Below are 14,073 nucleotides of genomic sequence, written 5' to 3'. Positions count from 1 at the left end.
TGCCTTTTAATAAAAGGTCTCTTTTGGCCAGGCACTCTTTCCCCAGAAAACTGCACTGTTGGAACAATATTAACCGAAATATAAATTCTAGCGTGTGGTAAGTTTTGAGGTGTATTGAGCTTAAAATAGCACCCCTTATTTCAGTATTATAAAATAAGCTTTGCTCTTATGTATTGGGAATGGGTGGAATGAGAGGCTGGAACCATGTTGCAGTGGGACGGGCTCGGCACCTGCTAATGCCCTGGGTGATGATGTCCAGAATTGACGGCCCTGATAGCTGACTGAAGGCTGCAAAGGTGGAGACCTGCAAGAATAAGAGCTATGAGTTATCTACGAGAAGGGATTGCTTTAAATAGGTCAGAGACAAAGTATTCTCTACTTAGGGTTGCCCAAACATGGGTGTCAACTCTTCCTGTGTTGCATATTTGTGCGTGAATTAAATTGCTCTGCTCGCTAGCTGGCCCCACGAGCGATGGCAACAGTGCTGAAGTAGTCCCGTGCCTTATCCTGCCCCCAAACATGCAAACGTGTCTACAAGGGAGAAGCTGTTTGCTGAAAGCTTGCAGGGAAACAAAAAACTGATAGGTATTTGTTCTTAACATATAGGCCTTGAATAACAGGGTGAGTGAATATCTTTAAATCAAAAGTCTTAGAAATTCACAGTTTCTGGTAAGTTGCAGTTCTAGTTTCTCGTGTCTTCCTCTCACCTGTGATAAACTTCAGCTGCTGAGTAAAAATTACAGTGCTGAGCCTTTTCTAAGGCTCTGATCGCTTCACCAGGTGGCATCGCTAGAAGGGGCTGCCAAAGTCCTCTGAGAAGTTTTATGTTAATCTCTTATTCTTGTTCTCAAATGTTTGGTACTCAGCAGCTTTTCTCAGCCATCATTTGAAACTCAAGGGAGAGAAAGAAAATGTCCTTTCCTTCTCCATGACTTTTAACTTCCATTTTATCAATTTTTGCCAGATTACAATGGTGCAAAGTAGCTGTGATTTTACAGATGTTGTAGACCATGTTGCCCGTTTCTTAGAAGGCAGGAATGCTGCCTCAAGCAGGGTAGTCCCAACCAGTCTGCTGCTGCCACAGTCAAGCACATTGCTAGTTTTAGCTATGGTGAAATTCTATAAGCAACATACCAACGAACTATCTAGAATAGAAGTCTGGTCACATTTCCTAAGCAGTGGAAGAGTTAATCTAGATCAGCTGCTCAAATGATTTATTAAGGGTAAAAAAGCTAGACTTAAGCTAAACCAGCCTGAAGGTGCAGAGTGGCTGCAATTCTTTCTTTCACAGCATCTACGCGGGAGTACAGCCCAATGCTGGGCCACGGTGCCCGAGGAGTGACGGAGGAGGAGAGAGGCACAAGGGATGGATGAAATTATCAAGTGGCAGTAGTAGTCAGCATGAAGAGTCAGAGCAGCCTATATTCTACTGCTCACGTTCTAGGACAGCTTGAATGTAGTTTACAGTTGCATACAAAACTAGAAATAAAAACCTAGAAATCTTCATGTCCTTGTTCTAACACTCTCTTTAGTGTACCATATGGCATATCTACCATATTAGGTAAACAACTTTACAAAATTACAAGAGCAACTGAGCTTCATTACAACTTGTGCATTATAAGTGTGTAGGATTCATTACTGAATAATTTATCTTTCCCTATTCTCTGCCTCTCGTTTGACATTGGAATTAACTTTCCGGACTGGATTCTTCAGGACTGGGACTCCAGCTCCTCTGTACTGTACTGCTCACCTTCTCTTTTAAATGGGATAAAAGAGCAACTTGCATAAGAATTCTATTAATGGATTACTAGTAATTACCGGTGTCAGTGTAGAAATAGTCGGACTCAATATACAGTGAATGCCATCAGCAGCTACATCAAAAGATGTCGAATGTTGCAGGCATGTACGGGTTCTCTCTAGCGTTAAAGAGTAGAAGCTAGCAGGAGGTATTCAGGAAAAATGGAGGACTCTCAGTTCCTTTAACCTGCTCCTTTTAGTATATTATTTTAAATACCATTTTTCCCCCCCTAGAACTAGCCGATGTAGATCATGGCACAGAGACTGTGTCTCAAGATACAAACGGCAATGCAATTGTCTTTGTTTGTTTTCCAGAAATGTAGTTAACCTAGAGTTCATTACGGGACCATCTGACAGAGGTGACAACACTATGGATTATGGTGATAAGGGACGTATCAGAGAAGTCTACAGACGGTTTGTGAGGAGAGTTGCTTTTGGTTGTCTGTACACAGCTCCTGTGAGTCTTAACTAAGCAGTCAGAATACTAAAGTCCCATCAATAGATGCAAAACTGACAGTGACAGTTTTGCCTGGTGAGTTTTTGCTCTCCTTTCCTGCCCCTTTCTCTGCTCCTTACCCAGCCACTGGTCATTTAAAATGCTGAAAGTAGGGTTTTAACCAGTCATACCTTGATTCCACAAGACAGTCATGAGTGGGGTTCCCCAGGGCTCAGTGTTGGAGCCGGTCTTGTTTAATATCTTTATCAATAATCTGGATGAGGGGATCCAGAGCACCCTCAGTAAGTTTGCAGATGATGCCAAGTTGGGCGGGAGTGTCAATATGCTCGAGGGTATGAAGGCTCTGCAGAGGGATCTGGACAGGCTGGATCAATGGGCTGAGGTCAAATATATGCGGTTTGACAAGGCCAAGTGCCGTGCCATGTCTTGCGCTTGGGACACAACTACCCCAGGCAACGCTCCAGGCCTGGGGCAGAGGAAACACAGAGGAAAGTGCCCAGCAGAGAAGGCCCTGGGGGTGCTGGCTGACAGCCGGCTGGGCATGAGCCAGCAGTGCCCAGGTGGCCAAGGAGGCCACCAGCACCCGGGCTTGTGTCAGCTCTGGTGTGGCCAGCAGGAGCAGGGCAGGGATGGGGCCCCTGTGCTCAGCACTGGTGAGGCCCCACCTTGAATCCTGTGTTCAGTTTTGGGCCCCTCAGGACAAGAAGGACATTGAGGTGCTGGAGAATGTGCAGAGAAGGGCAACGGAGCTGGTGAAGGGTCTAGAGGGCAAGTCTGATGAGGAGAGGCTGAGGGAGCTGGGGGTGCTTAGTATGGAGGAGGCTGAGGGGAGACCTTACCACGCTCTACAACTACTTGAAAGGAGGTTGTAGCGAGGTCGGTGTTGGTCTCTTCTCCCAAGTCACTAGAGATAGAACGAGAGGAAATGGCCTCAAGCTGCATCAGGGGAGGTTTAGCTTGGATATTAGGGAAAATGTCTTCACTGCAAGAGTGGTCAGGCATTGGAACAGGCTGCCCAGAGCGGTGGTAAAGTCACCATCCCTGGAAGTGTTTAAAAGACGTGTAGATGTGGCACTTTGGGACATGATTTAGGAGACATGGTAGTGTTGGGTTGGTAGTTGGACTTGATGGTCCTACAGGTCTTTTCCAACCTTAATGATTCGATGATTCTAAGATGACAGAATCCACACAAATCTTGGTTTTATTCAAAAGCTTCACTGTCCTTCTAGCCAGTATCCCACCCTACCTTTCTGCCTTGTACTCCATTTCCAATGTTTTTTGAGGAATAAAAGAGCTCCAATGACATTTTGGTAAGTACAGAGTGTCAGGAGGAGAGAAAGGAACAGTGCCCTTGCTGAAGATGATGCAGTGCTATGCAGAAGCTCCCAGCTGGTAAACTTGAATGTCTACGTGCTGATTCTTCTGCAAATGGGTGTCAGTCTGCACTGAGCGTTCAGCAAACACAGCAAGACTTCATATGCATCTGGAACACAAATGTTTGACAATCTGTAGGAAAATATTCCTGTTTTAAGTATTTTACTTTGAATTTAGGGGTAAATGCAGTCTTACTACAGATGTGCAGATAGAGATAAATAAAACAACTTTAGTGCCTCTTTGCAGTGTATGCACTTTACTGTCTTCTCCTTGGAATCTCAAAATACTGTTAAAGTCTTGGTCTTAAAATCATCCCATGTACTTCGGCTGTCCTTAGGTGAATCCGTGAAGAAGTCTAATGCTCCTAATAGTCAGGGATTAATGTTCAATATTCAGTATGGTGTGCTCCAGGAAAATGTCTCAACCCTTGCATTGTAAAACAGAGAGAGATGAAAGTAGATCTGGGAAGCAGCTGTACAGTCCCTTTTTATTTTACGATAATCATACCTACCTGTGCTCTAATTTCCACTGAAGGACAGTGTCTGTCCTGATGTGTACTAGACTGTTTCAGCTAGCTACAGAAGCATCAACCCTTTGACTGCAATTCAGTGTTCCATACAGAACGCCTAGCACAATGCTGCTATGGAAGAGGTATGGCAAAACCACCCACTTATTTAAGTGTTTATGTCTGCATAACAGTTACTGGAACTCCAGAAGTGGAGCAGAAAAATGAACAACTCTTCTCTTCATAAGACATATTTAATTATAGTGAGGTATGATTGAATAAATATAATATGTGACAGCATAAACAATATCCTGTTTTTAAAAACAAGGTATTTCACAATATCTAATTATTAATTGGGAAATACATAGAAAATATCTGTTAGAGAGCAACTACTTATGAACTTCATTTTCAAAAATAAAAGTTAGCTGAGCACACAACTGCCGTGACAATCTTCTCTAGTTTTTATGAGACAGTTAGAAGACTGTGTCACTAACACATGCTACATGCGATTCACACGGGAATACCAAAGTCCATGCAACTCAACACCCTGTGCCCAAAAGAAGATGCCCAGAGAATATACTGTGTAATAAAGGGTTATTGTCTAAAGGCCTTCAAGGCGTTTCAGTATAAAAGAGCCGTGGAATACTGTTTTTCCTTCCCAACTGCTCTTAATCTAACTCGTCATGCTTGTTACTGCCTGCCAAGATAGGAAGGATCAGTATCCAGACTCATCTGTAAGGGAAGAGCTAGGGAACCTTACTAAGAAAAAGGAGCACTTGTAGAAGAAGGTGGAAGTTCCCAACTACACACCCCAGCAGCTAGCAGAAGGGTTTTTTAAGCAAATCTTCTGAATGGAGATTACTAGCAAATGTCCAGAATTATGTCTGTGGAAGAGACAAGAAGCAGGCATGTCAACAAAGATTTGTGTTTTACCTGTTCTGAAAAACTTCATGTGCAAGTCTACATGATTCATGGGGAAAAATATTATTAGAAGACCAGCAGTCCTTTCGGTCACTACAACTAGCTTCAATAATTTTGCATATTTTGTATTTAGCAAGTTATTAGAACTGACTGGGAAAAATGAAAATGCTTTCCTCTCTAAGCAAATTAAAGTAACTTTTGGAAAAATGAATCACTATTTCCAAGTGATACTCTGACAGAGTATGTCAAGAAAATGTGCCTACTGATGGGTCTCATTACTGGAAATCCAATTTGCACATTTTACAGTCAGGATTTCTTAGAATAAGTTTGAAATGTTTCTTTTTAGTGAGAGGTGACTTTGGCAGGTTTTGGTTCAATTGTTCTGGGATTCTTTGTGAGCAAAGTATTACCTGCCAGGGGTGCTTTATCAACAATATATTCTCAGACAACCTAAACGGTATACAAATGCAATGGATATTCCAGTTCTGGACTCTTTTGTGCTCTCTTGATTCAGAGCTGTTCGAGTTCTTCCCTGAGCTTTCCAGCATCATTCAATATCTAACATTCTCTCCACCAGTCCTCACTCATCACTTTTTCAGCAGTGCAGATCACTAGTCCACTTCCTCCTTTACTCCTCTTCTAGATTCCAATTCTCCACCTCCCAGCAATTTAAAAAACAATGGACAAATCAGTCCATTGTTTTCAGTCCAGCTTCACACGTGGCATAGTGTAACGGCCACTCGGGTCACTCTTAAGAGGTACAGTTAGGACGACTTAACTTGAGATGTAAAGGCCACAGAAAATTTCCTTGTCTATGTCATTACACTAACAGTTCTCTTGTCACTGATCATGCTGTATGTGCTGCTCAGCAGCTTCCTCATCTCTCTAATAATCTTCGGTGTATCAGATGGAGCCAAGAGCCAGAGGATGGAGGTGAGGACCTAGACGGTGTGATGCTATTACACTCTCCATCCTGTGTGTCAAGAGCAAAGCAGCATGCACTCTTAAAACTGGAACTCCTTAACAAACTGAAGCCTGCTTGATTTTTCCCAGTCAATGCCATGACACAGCGCTCTTAGATCATTGCCTTTTTGCCCCATCAAAAAGAGTTTTTACTGGACATTTGTTTAACCATTGACCAGTTATGGCAATCGGTGTTATCCTCTTCCTTTATGTGCTTCCCTCCACTCACTCACCTTCAAAAATACATAAATAAAAATAAGTGAAAGAATGAAGATAAATCTTCATCTTCTTTGTTCTTGGTCAGTGCCAAGAACAGGTACAGTTAATGCCACATCAGTTGTGAAACACCAGTTGCTGTAGATGAAAACATTTGTCCTATGGAATTTGATAGGCATTTGTTTTATCAGAATGCCTAGAGACCACAAGTTACAGGATCAGAGCAGGATGCATTCTTTGTCCCTGTGCCCCTGAGTAAATCATTCAATAGCCCCATGGCACCCTTCTTTTAAAATAGAGGAGTTATTTAAAAAGAGAACTGCGTGCATGCTTGAATTTACACATTTTAGGTCAACAATAAGAAATATCAAATGAAACTAACAGGCCAAAAAGTTGGTAAAACTTTCAGTGTATGTACAATACGTAGGTCAAAATCCAGATTCTTGTAGACTTGAACTGGAAGAACAATCACATGTGCAAGCATTTCTGAAAGTTGTCTTCAGATGACAAAAATGGCTAAATCATTTTCCCTACTCCATCTGCAGTTCATAGTCTGCCAAATGCTCTTACCAAGCCTTATGGGACGATAGGATTCCTCAGAGCAACCTGACTAATCTCAGTGACATTATAAAGAAAACAGACACAAAAGACAGTGAGCTGGAAAGCCAGCATAGACAGAAGAGGTATGGAAACATCATCATTTAAAGAAAAAAATGAAGGAAATCTAGTAAAGGAGGTTTATTTTGGTTATAATGAAATGAGATTGTATCTAAACATTTTGCGGATTTGGAATGCAAGAAGTATGTACGCAAGATTTTGCCAAGGTTTTTTTTTAATGACTTCTCTGTAATAACCGATTAAAATAAATCACGCTGTAGCTTCTTTATTGAGCTGCCTCAGACTTAATGAAAACACAGCACAAAAGGCTATTAGACATGGGTTTTCTTCTGAATTCTCCAGCAGTCTAAAATTGTTAGGGATGTGATTCCAGACTATAGGTTACTTCCTTACACTATCTAAAATATATTCCCACTATCAGAGACAGAGTTCAAGGACTTGCCCCTATTCTTTTAATGAGCTTTTGATAATTTTTGAAACTCCAAGCAAATCCAATAACTCAATTAAACATGGGATGTGTTCCCACAGTTGACAGAAGAAACTAGTACATGTTTTGAAGCAAGTCAGACAAATATTTTATCTCTCAAAATGCAAGATGGGGAAAACTTCCAACCCAAAGGAAATGACACACCCAGACGGAGGGCCAAGTTTTTTATGTTAAGTTGTTCCTTATTGTCAGTTTTGCCTGCATGGGGTTACTTGCAGTACTCTTACATTACCACAGACGTGTAACAATACTGTCGTCAATATTACTTAATTTTCTAGCTAGGACAGTAAACCTATCCATCTGTGTAAACTAACCATTTACTAACGACCAGACAAAATGGCACGCAACAAATATAACATCTTGTTTAGGAAAGATGATTAGTTAAGGAAGCAATAGACAATTCATACATTCTTGTGTAAGAAAGATTGTTTTTATGAAACTGTAAAACTTGTTTCTCCTAATTATTTTCAGCAGAGCAAGAGAGGGAGCTAGTTTTCCTGCTCTGTACAGTTTAGTGGGCCAGTAAGTTTACTCATTCATTACTATTCCTTGACATGAAGCCACCTAAGCAGAATTGTACTACTTGTCATCCCTGCGATACCCTCATCTCCAGCAAGAACCCATCAAACATAACATCCTTATGACTTTAAAAGCTATGTGAAGTTGCATACTGGTGCATGTTTTGGTAAGATCATACAACACGCTAGCTCTTACCCCTGTACTATTACCACCATTTCCACTGACTCAAAGAGAAAAAAAAAGTCTGCACAGGGCCAAGTTGCCCCCTTCCTAAAGCTTTCCTGTCATTAAAAGAAATTCACAGAAAACAGAACCCTTAAACCTTCTCTTGCAATTTGACTGCTTTTAGGTGTTCTAAATTCAAACTTTCTAATCCAGAAGGATCATCTCTCCTACAGGAGCCACACCATCCTCTTTTATACCTGGGTGGAGTCGTGAGCCGCCTGCATCACACAGAGACTGAATCACTAACTCTTGCCCTGGTAAGACCAGAATGCATTATTATCCTATTACAGCCCAGATAATTATTTGAAAAGTTATTCAGTGCTATGTCACTTTGGGCTTCCAGTTCATTCTCTTGCAGACGCAAATATCAGATTTCTTTCGGTTTAGAAGATACGTTTTTTTTCTAACCCACAGCCTCGCCCTCAACTCTACTTGGGGTTCTTTCTGCTTCATCAACAACAATTAAGATTTTTCAGACCAGTTTATGCTCTGAGTTATACTGGCACAAACCTTTTGCCTTGAAAACAAACCTTTTGCCTGTCTTACTAACAACTGTACGTCCCAGATAGCCTGTAGAAGTTTGTCATGGGTGATGTCATGAGCAGAGTAAATGCTGAGGATGCTGCTGAGTAAAATGCAGAGTCCAAGATGAAGCTGTGAGGCGCTCTGAAAAAATGTGCCAAATCTCAAGTGCTATTATTAGGGTTACTTTACAGAACAAAAATGTGGTTTAAAAGTGCACTAACTAATAAAACCCTTGTCATATATCACCTAATAGAGAAATGAGGTATGAAGTACAAAAAATTAAAGACTTTGGAACAGTAAATGTCAGAATTTTCAGGTGTGCGTGGGAAGCATGTATGCAAATACTACAACAGTAAGGAGAAGCGCGAGTTAGAACAGACCAGCCAGGGAGACACTGCTGGCTTATGTGAAGTCTGATTTACAGTTTAGCTTCTAAAACATGGAGATTAAATGCCAGTTTATTGTCATACAAAAATAAATTACTTTCTGAAACTGCACTAAAATCCTATTGCTATGAATTACCTTACCATTCTTGGTATCTTTTAGCCTAAACCTGAATTAAAACCTGTAAACTCTAAACTCCAAAGCCTGTTTAGGCTTATTTTAAAAAGTAAAATAACAAATATAAATGAAGAACACCCTAGCAGACAAAACAACAAATAGTTCACATCCTGAAAGACACTTCTGACACATGCCTTTTAAAACAAGTCCAAGAACAATTCAAGCTATGAAAACTGCAGCAGATGTTATGCAGGGAAAGAACAGCACACTGCCGAGTCTAGGTAAAATGATACATTACCTAGCTGAACAGACAGAAGCAGAATCTACTAGCCGTTTGTAAAACAGGTAAGGAGAGGGAGATTAATTTCTTTGGCTCAGGAATAGAGAAGTAATGCAAATGAGGTCTCTGAAGTAAAACATCTAAAAAAGCAGCTCTTTCCTCTCTGTTCTCAGCCCAACGATGTGTGTTGTCCCCTGATGTGATTTGCACTAGCAAGAAGTGGGCAGCAGCGTCTTGGTTCAAGCCCATTCAAGCCTCAGTGCCAGTGAAATAGCGCTCAATACTGATAGCCGGAATGTGTTCAATACTTTGTAGAGAGAGAAAGAAGTACGGAGAGAGAAGGAGGAGCTCTTAAAGAAACACTGCTATTGAGCCTTCTGGAATTTTAGCCAAACTCAATTAGAGAAGATAGATTTCTGTACAGGGAATGGTGAAATTTGCTAGTCTGTGACATCCAGGGGTCTGAAGTATGCAGTGAATGCAACCTGTACCCTCCAAAACATGATTTTGTTCTGAAAACACTGACCACAGAGCTATGTATCAGGCTGCACTCCCATCCGTTCCTTAGTCTCTCCACTGAGACTACTGTCAAGTGTACCAAGCAGGTCAGTTGTGATAGTCGAGTTGTAACTTGGACTCTTTTCAGCCTACAAGTGGATTTTGATCAATGGTTATCACTGCAGCTCTTGAAGCTCTTGGAAAGTTGGGCATGAAACTAAATACACAGATTCTTATTCTCCCAGTTAATGCATAAACCTGAAAGCCTACAAAATCTTTATTGGCAGACTAATCTTCTGCAGCATTTCATCCATCAAAGACAATTTTTTGCCTCCTTTCTCCATTTATTATCCCCTATTCGCCTTTCAGCATGCTCTTCACTCCACCTTTTGTTCACTTCATGCCTGAAGAAACATTATGAAATCCCACTTCCATCCCCTCACATCAGCGCCCCTGTGAGAAGGATACATAGGGGTTAGCAGTTCAATTCAGCACAACACTACCCAAGAAAGCCAGCCTATGCAGTCAAAAAAAAAAAAAAAAAGATTTTTCCTATTGGAACTTTGTATTTTAGGCTATGTTCAGTGCTCCCCACTGTCCTAGATAGACAACTATCTCTCTTTATGCCCTAATTATTTCTAAACTTAGGTCTGAATCCTCTTACTTATTTGAATGGGAGATAGATGCCTAAACACCTTTTTTAGAATCTAGGTCTGGCTTGTAAGACTTCATCCTTCAATTTTTGTGACCAAACCGCAAACTTCAGCTTTGTCAACCTTTTTTGTATCACATACATTAACCATTTACACCTGCTTTCATGAAAGGATCTCTTAAAATTATCTCCAGCTTCCACATCCGTGAATAAATCACCACCTGGTTAGCCAGGATAACTCCATCTTGCCATTTGTGATTCAGAAAGCCTCAGTATAAAAGGTGTTTGCACTTCTCTAACGGCTGAATCCCCCCATGGTTCAAGGATTAAATGGTCTTATGTCTACTACTGAGTGTAGTTTTTCAGTCTCATTTGCACAGCTTGTAAAGCAGACACTGCAGTGTAGTGATGTGAGTGTGAAAAAAGTCTGGAACAGCTGTTGTGTTCATTCTAATAAAAGATGTTATGCAAGTCCAAGATATTTCAGTTTTACAAAAATAAGTATATGTATGTTCCCTCCTTACTCTGTTGCATCAAAAGCATCCCAATGACTTCTAACCTCTACAGGTTCAAGTAATCAAACACAACATTTATAAGTACGCCCTGTAGATTCATGAGGCCCAAACAGCAAAGACTGGGCAGGTCAGAACGGCTTATCCCATAAATTTAAGTGGATATGTTGAACCTATCTTAAAAACTTGAAGAGTTTAGAAGTCAGACTGGTAATTTGAATCCCCACATGGTAATTTGAATCTTCCACATGGAAGTGCTACACAAACAGAAAAACCCTCCGGCTTTTTTTTTTTAGTAATTTTACCATTGGATTTTCACAAATACAAAAAGAAATTATCATTTTGTGTTATAGCAAACAACTGTCTTTCCCTATAGAAAATGATTGATTTGGCAGGAAAATGAATAAACTGACTACAGAATGAAAAGTGGTATTGAACGCATACGTGGAAAAAGTAAATAAACTATTTTAACGTGAGTGTAATTATAATAAAGCTGGATAAAAAGTATAGATTAAGAGCCTATTAAATCTAGTAGGTAATTTAAAATGCTACTTTTTAAATGTCTATAGGCAAATCTTAATCTCAGATACTGACACCATACCTTGTAAAGACTGTGTATCTGTACGAAATAAGAAGTTTCTTTTCAGCTAAACTCACATGAACATTTCCTCCTCTTATATTTGTATTTCACGCAGTCAGGGCATTGAAATAAAGAGCAATGCCCAAATTGCAGTCTTGCTTTGACACTCACAAACTTTGTGGGTCTGGATAAGAAGTTTAAGGTCTCTGTCGCATCCTTATTGGTAAAATATATTTTGTCTTGACTGAGCAACGCACTTGGACTGCTGAGAAATGCAACGGAATAATGGATATTTATGCCAGTTCCGCTAAGTACACAGTCAAGGTACTAATTAAGAGAGCCAATCCCCACAAACCTAGAACTATGACATTTTAGAAAATATTTCATTTGAATCCAGGAATTAAACTGACTTTAAATTTGATATATAGGGGTGGAATGAAAGATGTCAAAATTGAAATGTCTGAGGCACAGACTTAAAATTGAGGAAAAGAAAAAAAGAGAAAGGGGAGAGAGGACAGAACAGTATTACAGGTATGAAAATCTCTGTATTTATTTCTGGAATAAAAAAGAAAACAACATCTATTGTTTTGATGGATTTTTTTCAGAGGAGACACCCCTTTCTTCCTGAGATGCAAGACAAACTTGTGTGATGAAGCACTATATCCTACATACATCACTGTACTTCTTTTTCTTAGACTGGGGGAAATGGAGCAACTAGTTGTATGAAGCACATATTACCTAAATAGAAGTTACCAAGTTTTCATTTTTTTTCCTACTTTTTAATGTTTCTATTTTTTCTTTGCTTTCCCTTATTCCATTCTCCTTCCCTCTGTCTTGCCTTTGTTCTAGTTTCCTTCTGTTGACTTTACATGTTTTTTTCTTTTTTCTACTCTCTCCACTTTATTTAGAATAAAAACATTTACATAGATGGATCTTTTTTTTTCCTTCTCATCTTTCCTGCATCTTTTCAATTTCTCCATCTTTTTCTAGTCCCTCCTTCATTCCTGGGCTCTTTTCTATAACCCATTTCTCACACCACTACAGAATCATGTTCTGTACTTGGTGACCTTACCCTCCTTCCCTGCAGCGACCACTTTTTCCTTGGAAACTACTGCTATGTTTCTAATTTTTCTTCCTCTAGGGCTCACGTTTCTCCCTTTGTGTCGTTTTGTTTGCCACACCCAAATTCAAATCTCCATTCCACTTTCACCTCCTCCATTTTCCATGCTAGTCTCTCTTCTCTCCTCTTTGCCACCAACGGCAAACATATTCCACCATCCCCAGGTGCAAGGGGTGGTGCTTCAGCAGCCAGTGCCCGTCTCACTTCTGGTGGTTGGAGCTTGTTGCAGATGTCTTTCCAACAGCTGCCCTCTGACATTAACTCTGCCAGATGTCAGTTCAGCTCACATTGCCACAGCCATAAGCCACCACATAAGTGCTCTCTCACCATCATACACCCCACAAATGTTCATCATTGCTTTAAGCCACTGGTTTCTCTTTTAACTGCTATGAAATGTCATTAGATATATTGGTGGTGACCATCCTAAATGCCACTAGTTGCATTCTGACTGCCATGGGAGCCTCCTTAGTTCTGTCAACAGGATTTCCTGTAAATGAGCTGGCTACGTAGTTCCATACTCTGACTGTACCCTACCTCCAGTCTCCGAAGACCACAGTTACCAGTGGTCCAAAATGCTGTTCTGTGAAAGCTGTGTCTGCTGCTACCATGAGGTGCAACTCTGCTAGGCTTCTTAGCGCCATGACGAACTGCAATCAGCTTCCTCACACAAAGCCACATATTCCCTCTTCATATGAGGGATGCCCAGAATCGCACACTTGTCATGAATTTACACAGCGAAAGATGCTCTCTCATTCCCCCTTTCAACACTTAATGGATGAAGAACTGTATTTTTAGCAGAATAAATAACTAACAGGGCATTTAAAATGTCAGGTGTCATATTTCTTCTTGCTGATCACTTGTTATCTCTGACTGTTGTCAAATAAAAGATACAGAAGAAATTCATTACGAGTATCCTCCAGAGGCAGGTCAATTTATGGCCATGATGATAACTAAAATCCTATGTTTGCATATCTCTCCTTGCCACTGTAGAGTTTATGCCACTTTGGTGTATTCTTCTGTTTCCACATTGCTTTAATTAGTCTTCCTGTGGGATCCACATTGCTGTATAGGGACATGATCGTCCCTTTCTCTTGCCTGGTATTTAAATAAAAGTGAAAGGATAAAACAATCATAATGCCTTTTGCTGAATACAGAGCAAAATACTGAAACTGGAGGTGCTTATCAATCATTTTGGTGTGCACAAAGAAAAAAACTGAGTTGAACTGAAAAACCTGGAGGCCTATTTACTATTTCTAAAAATATATTTTGAGAGTGGAAATAAGGAACATCAAGTTACATATATTGTGGAGTTGCAGAATATAA

Source organism: Phalacrocorax aristotelis, chromosome 13 (assembly GCF_949628215.1).
Source record: "Phalacrocorax aristotelis chromosome 13, bGulAri2.1, whole genome shotgun sequence".
In the NCBI taxonomy this organism is placed as follows: Eukaryota; Metazoa; Chordata; class Aves; order Suliformes; family Phalacrocoracidae; genus Phalacrocorax; species Phalacrocorax aristotelis.
Note: the sequence above shows the minus strand (reverse complement) of the source record.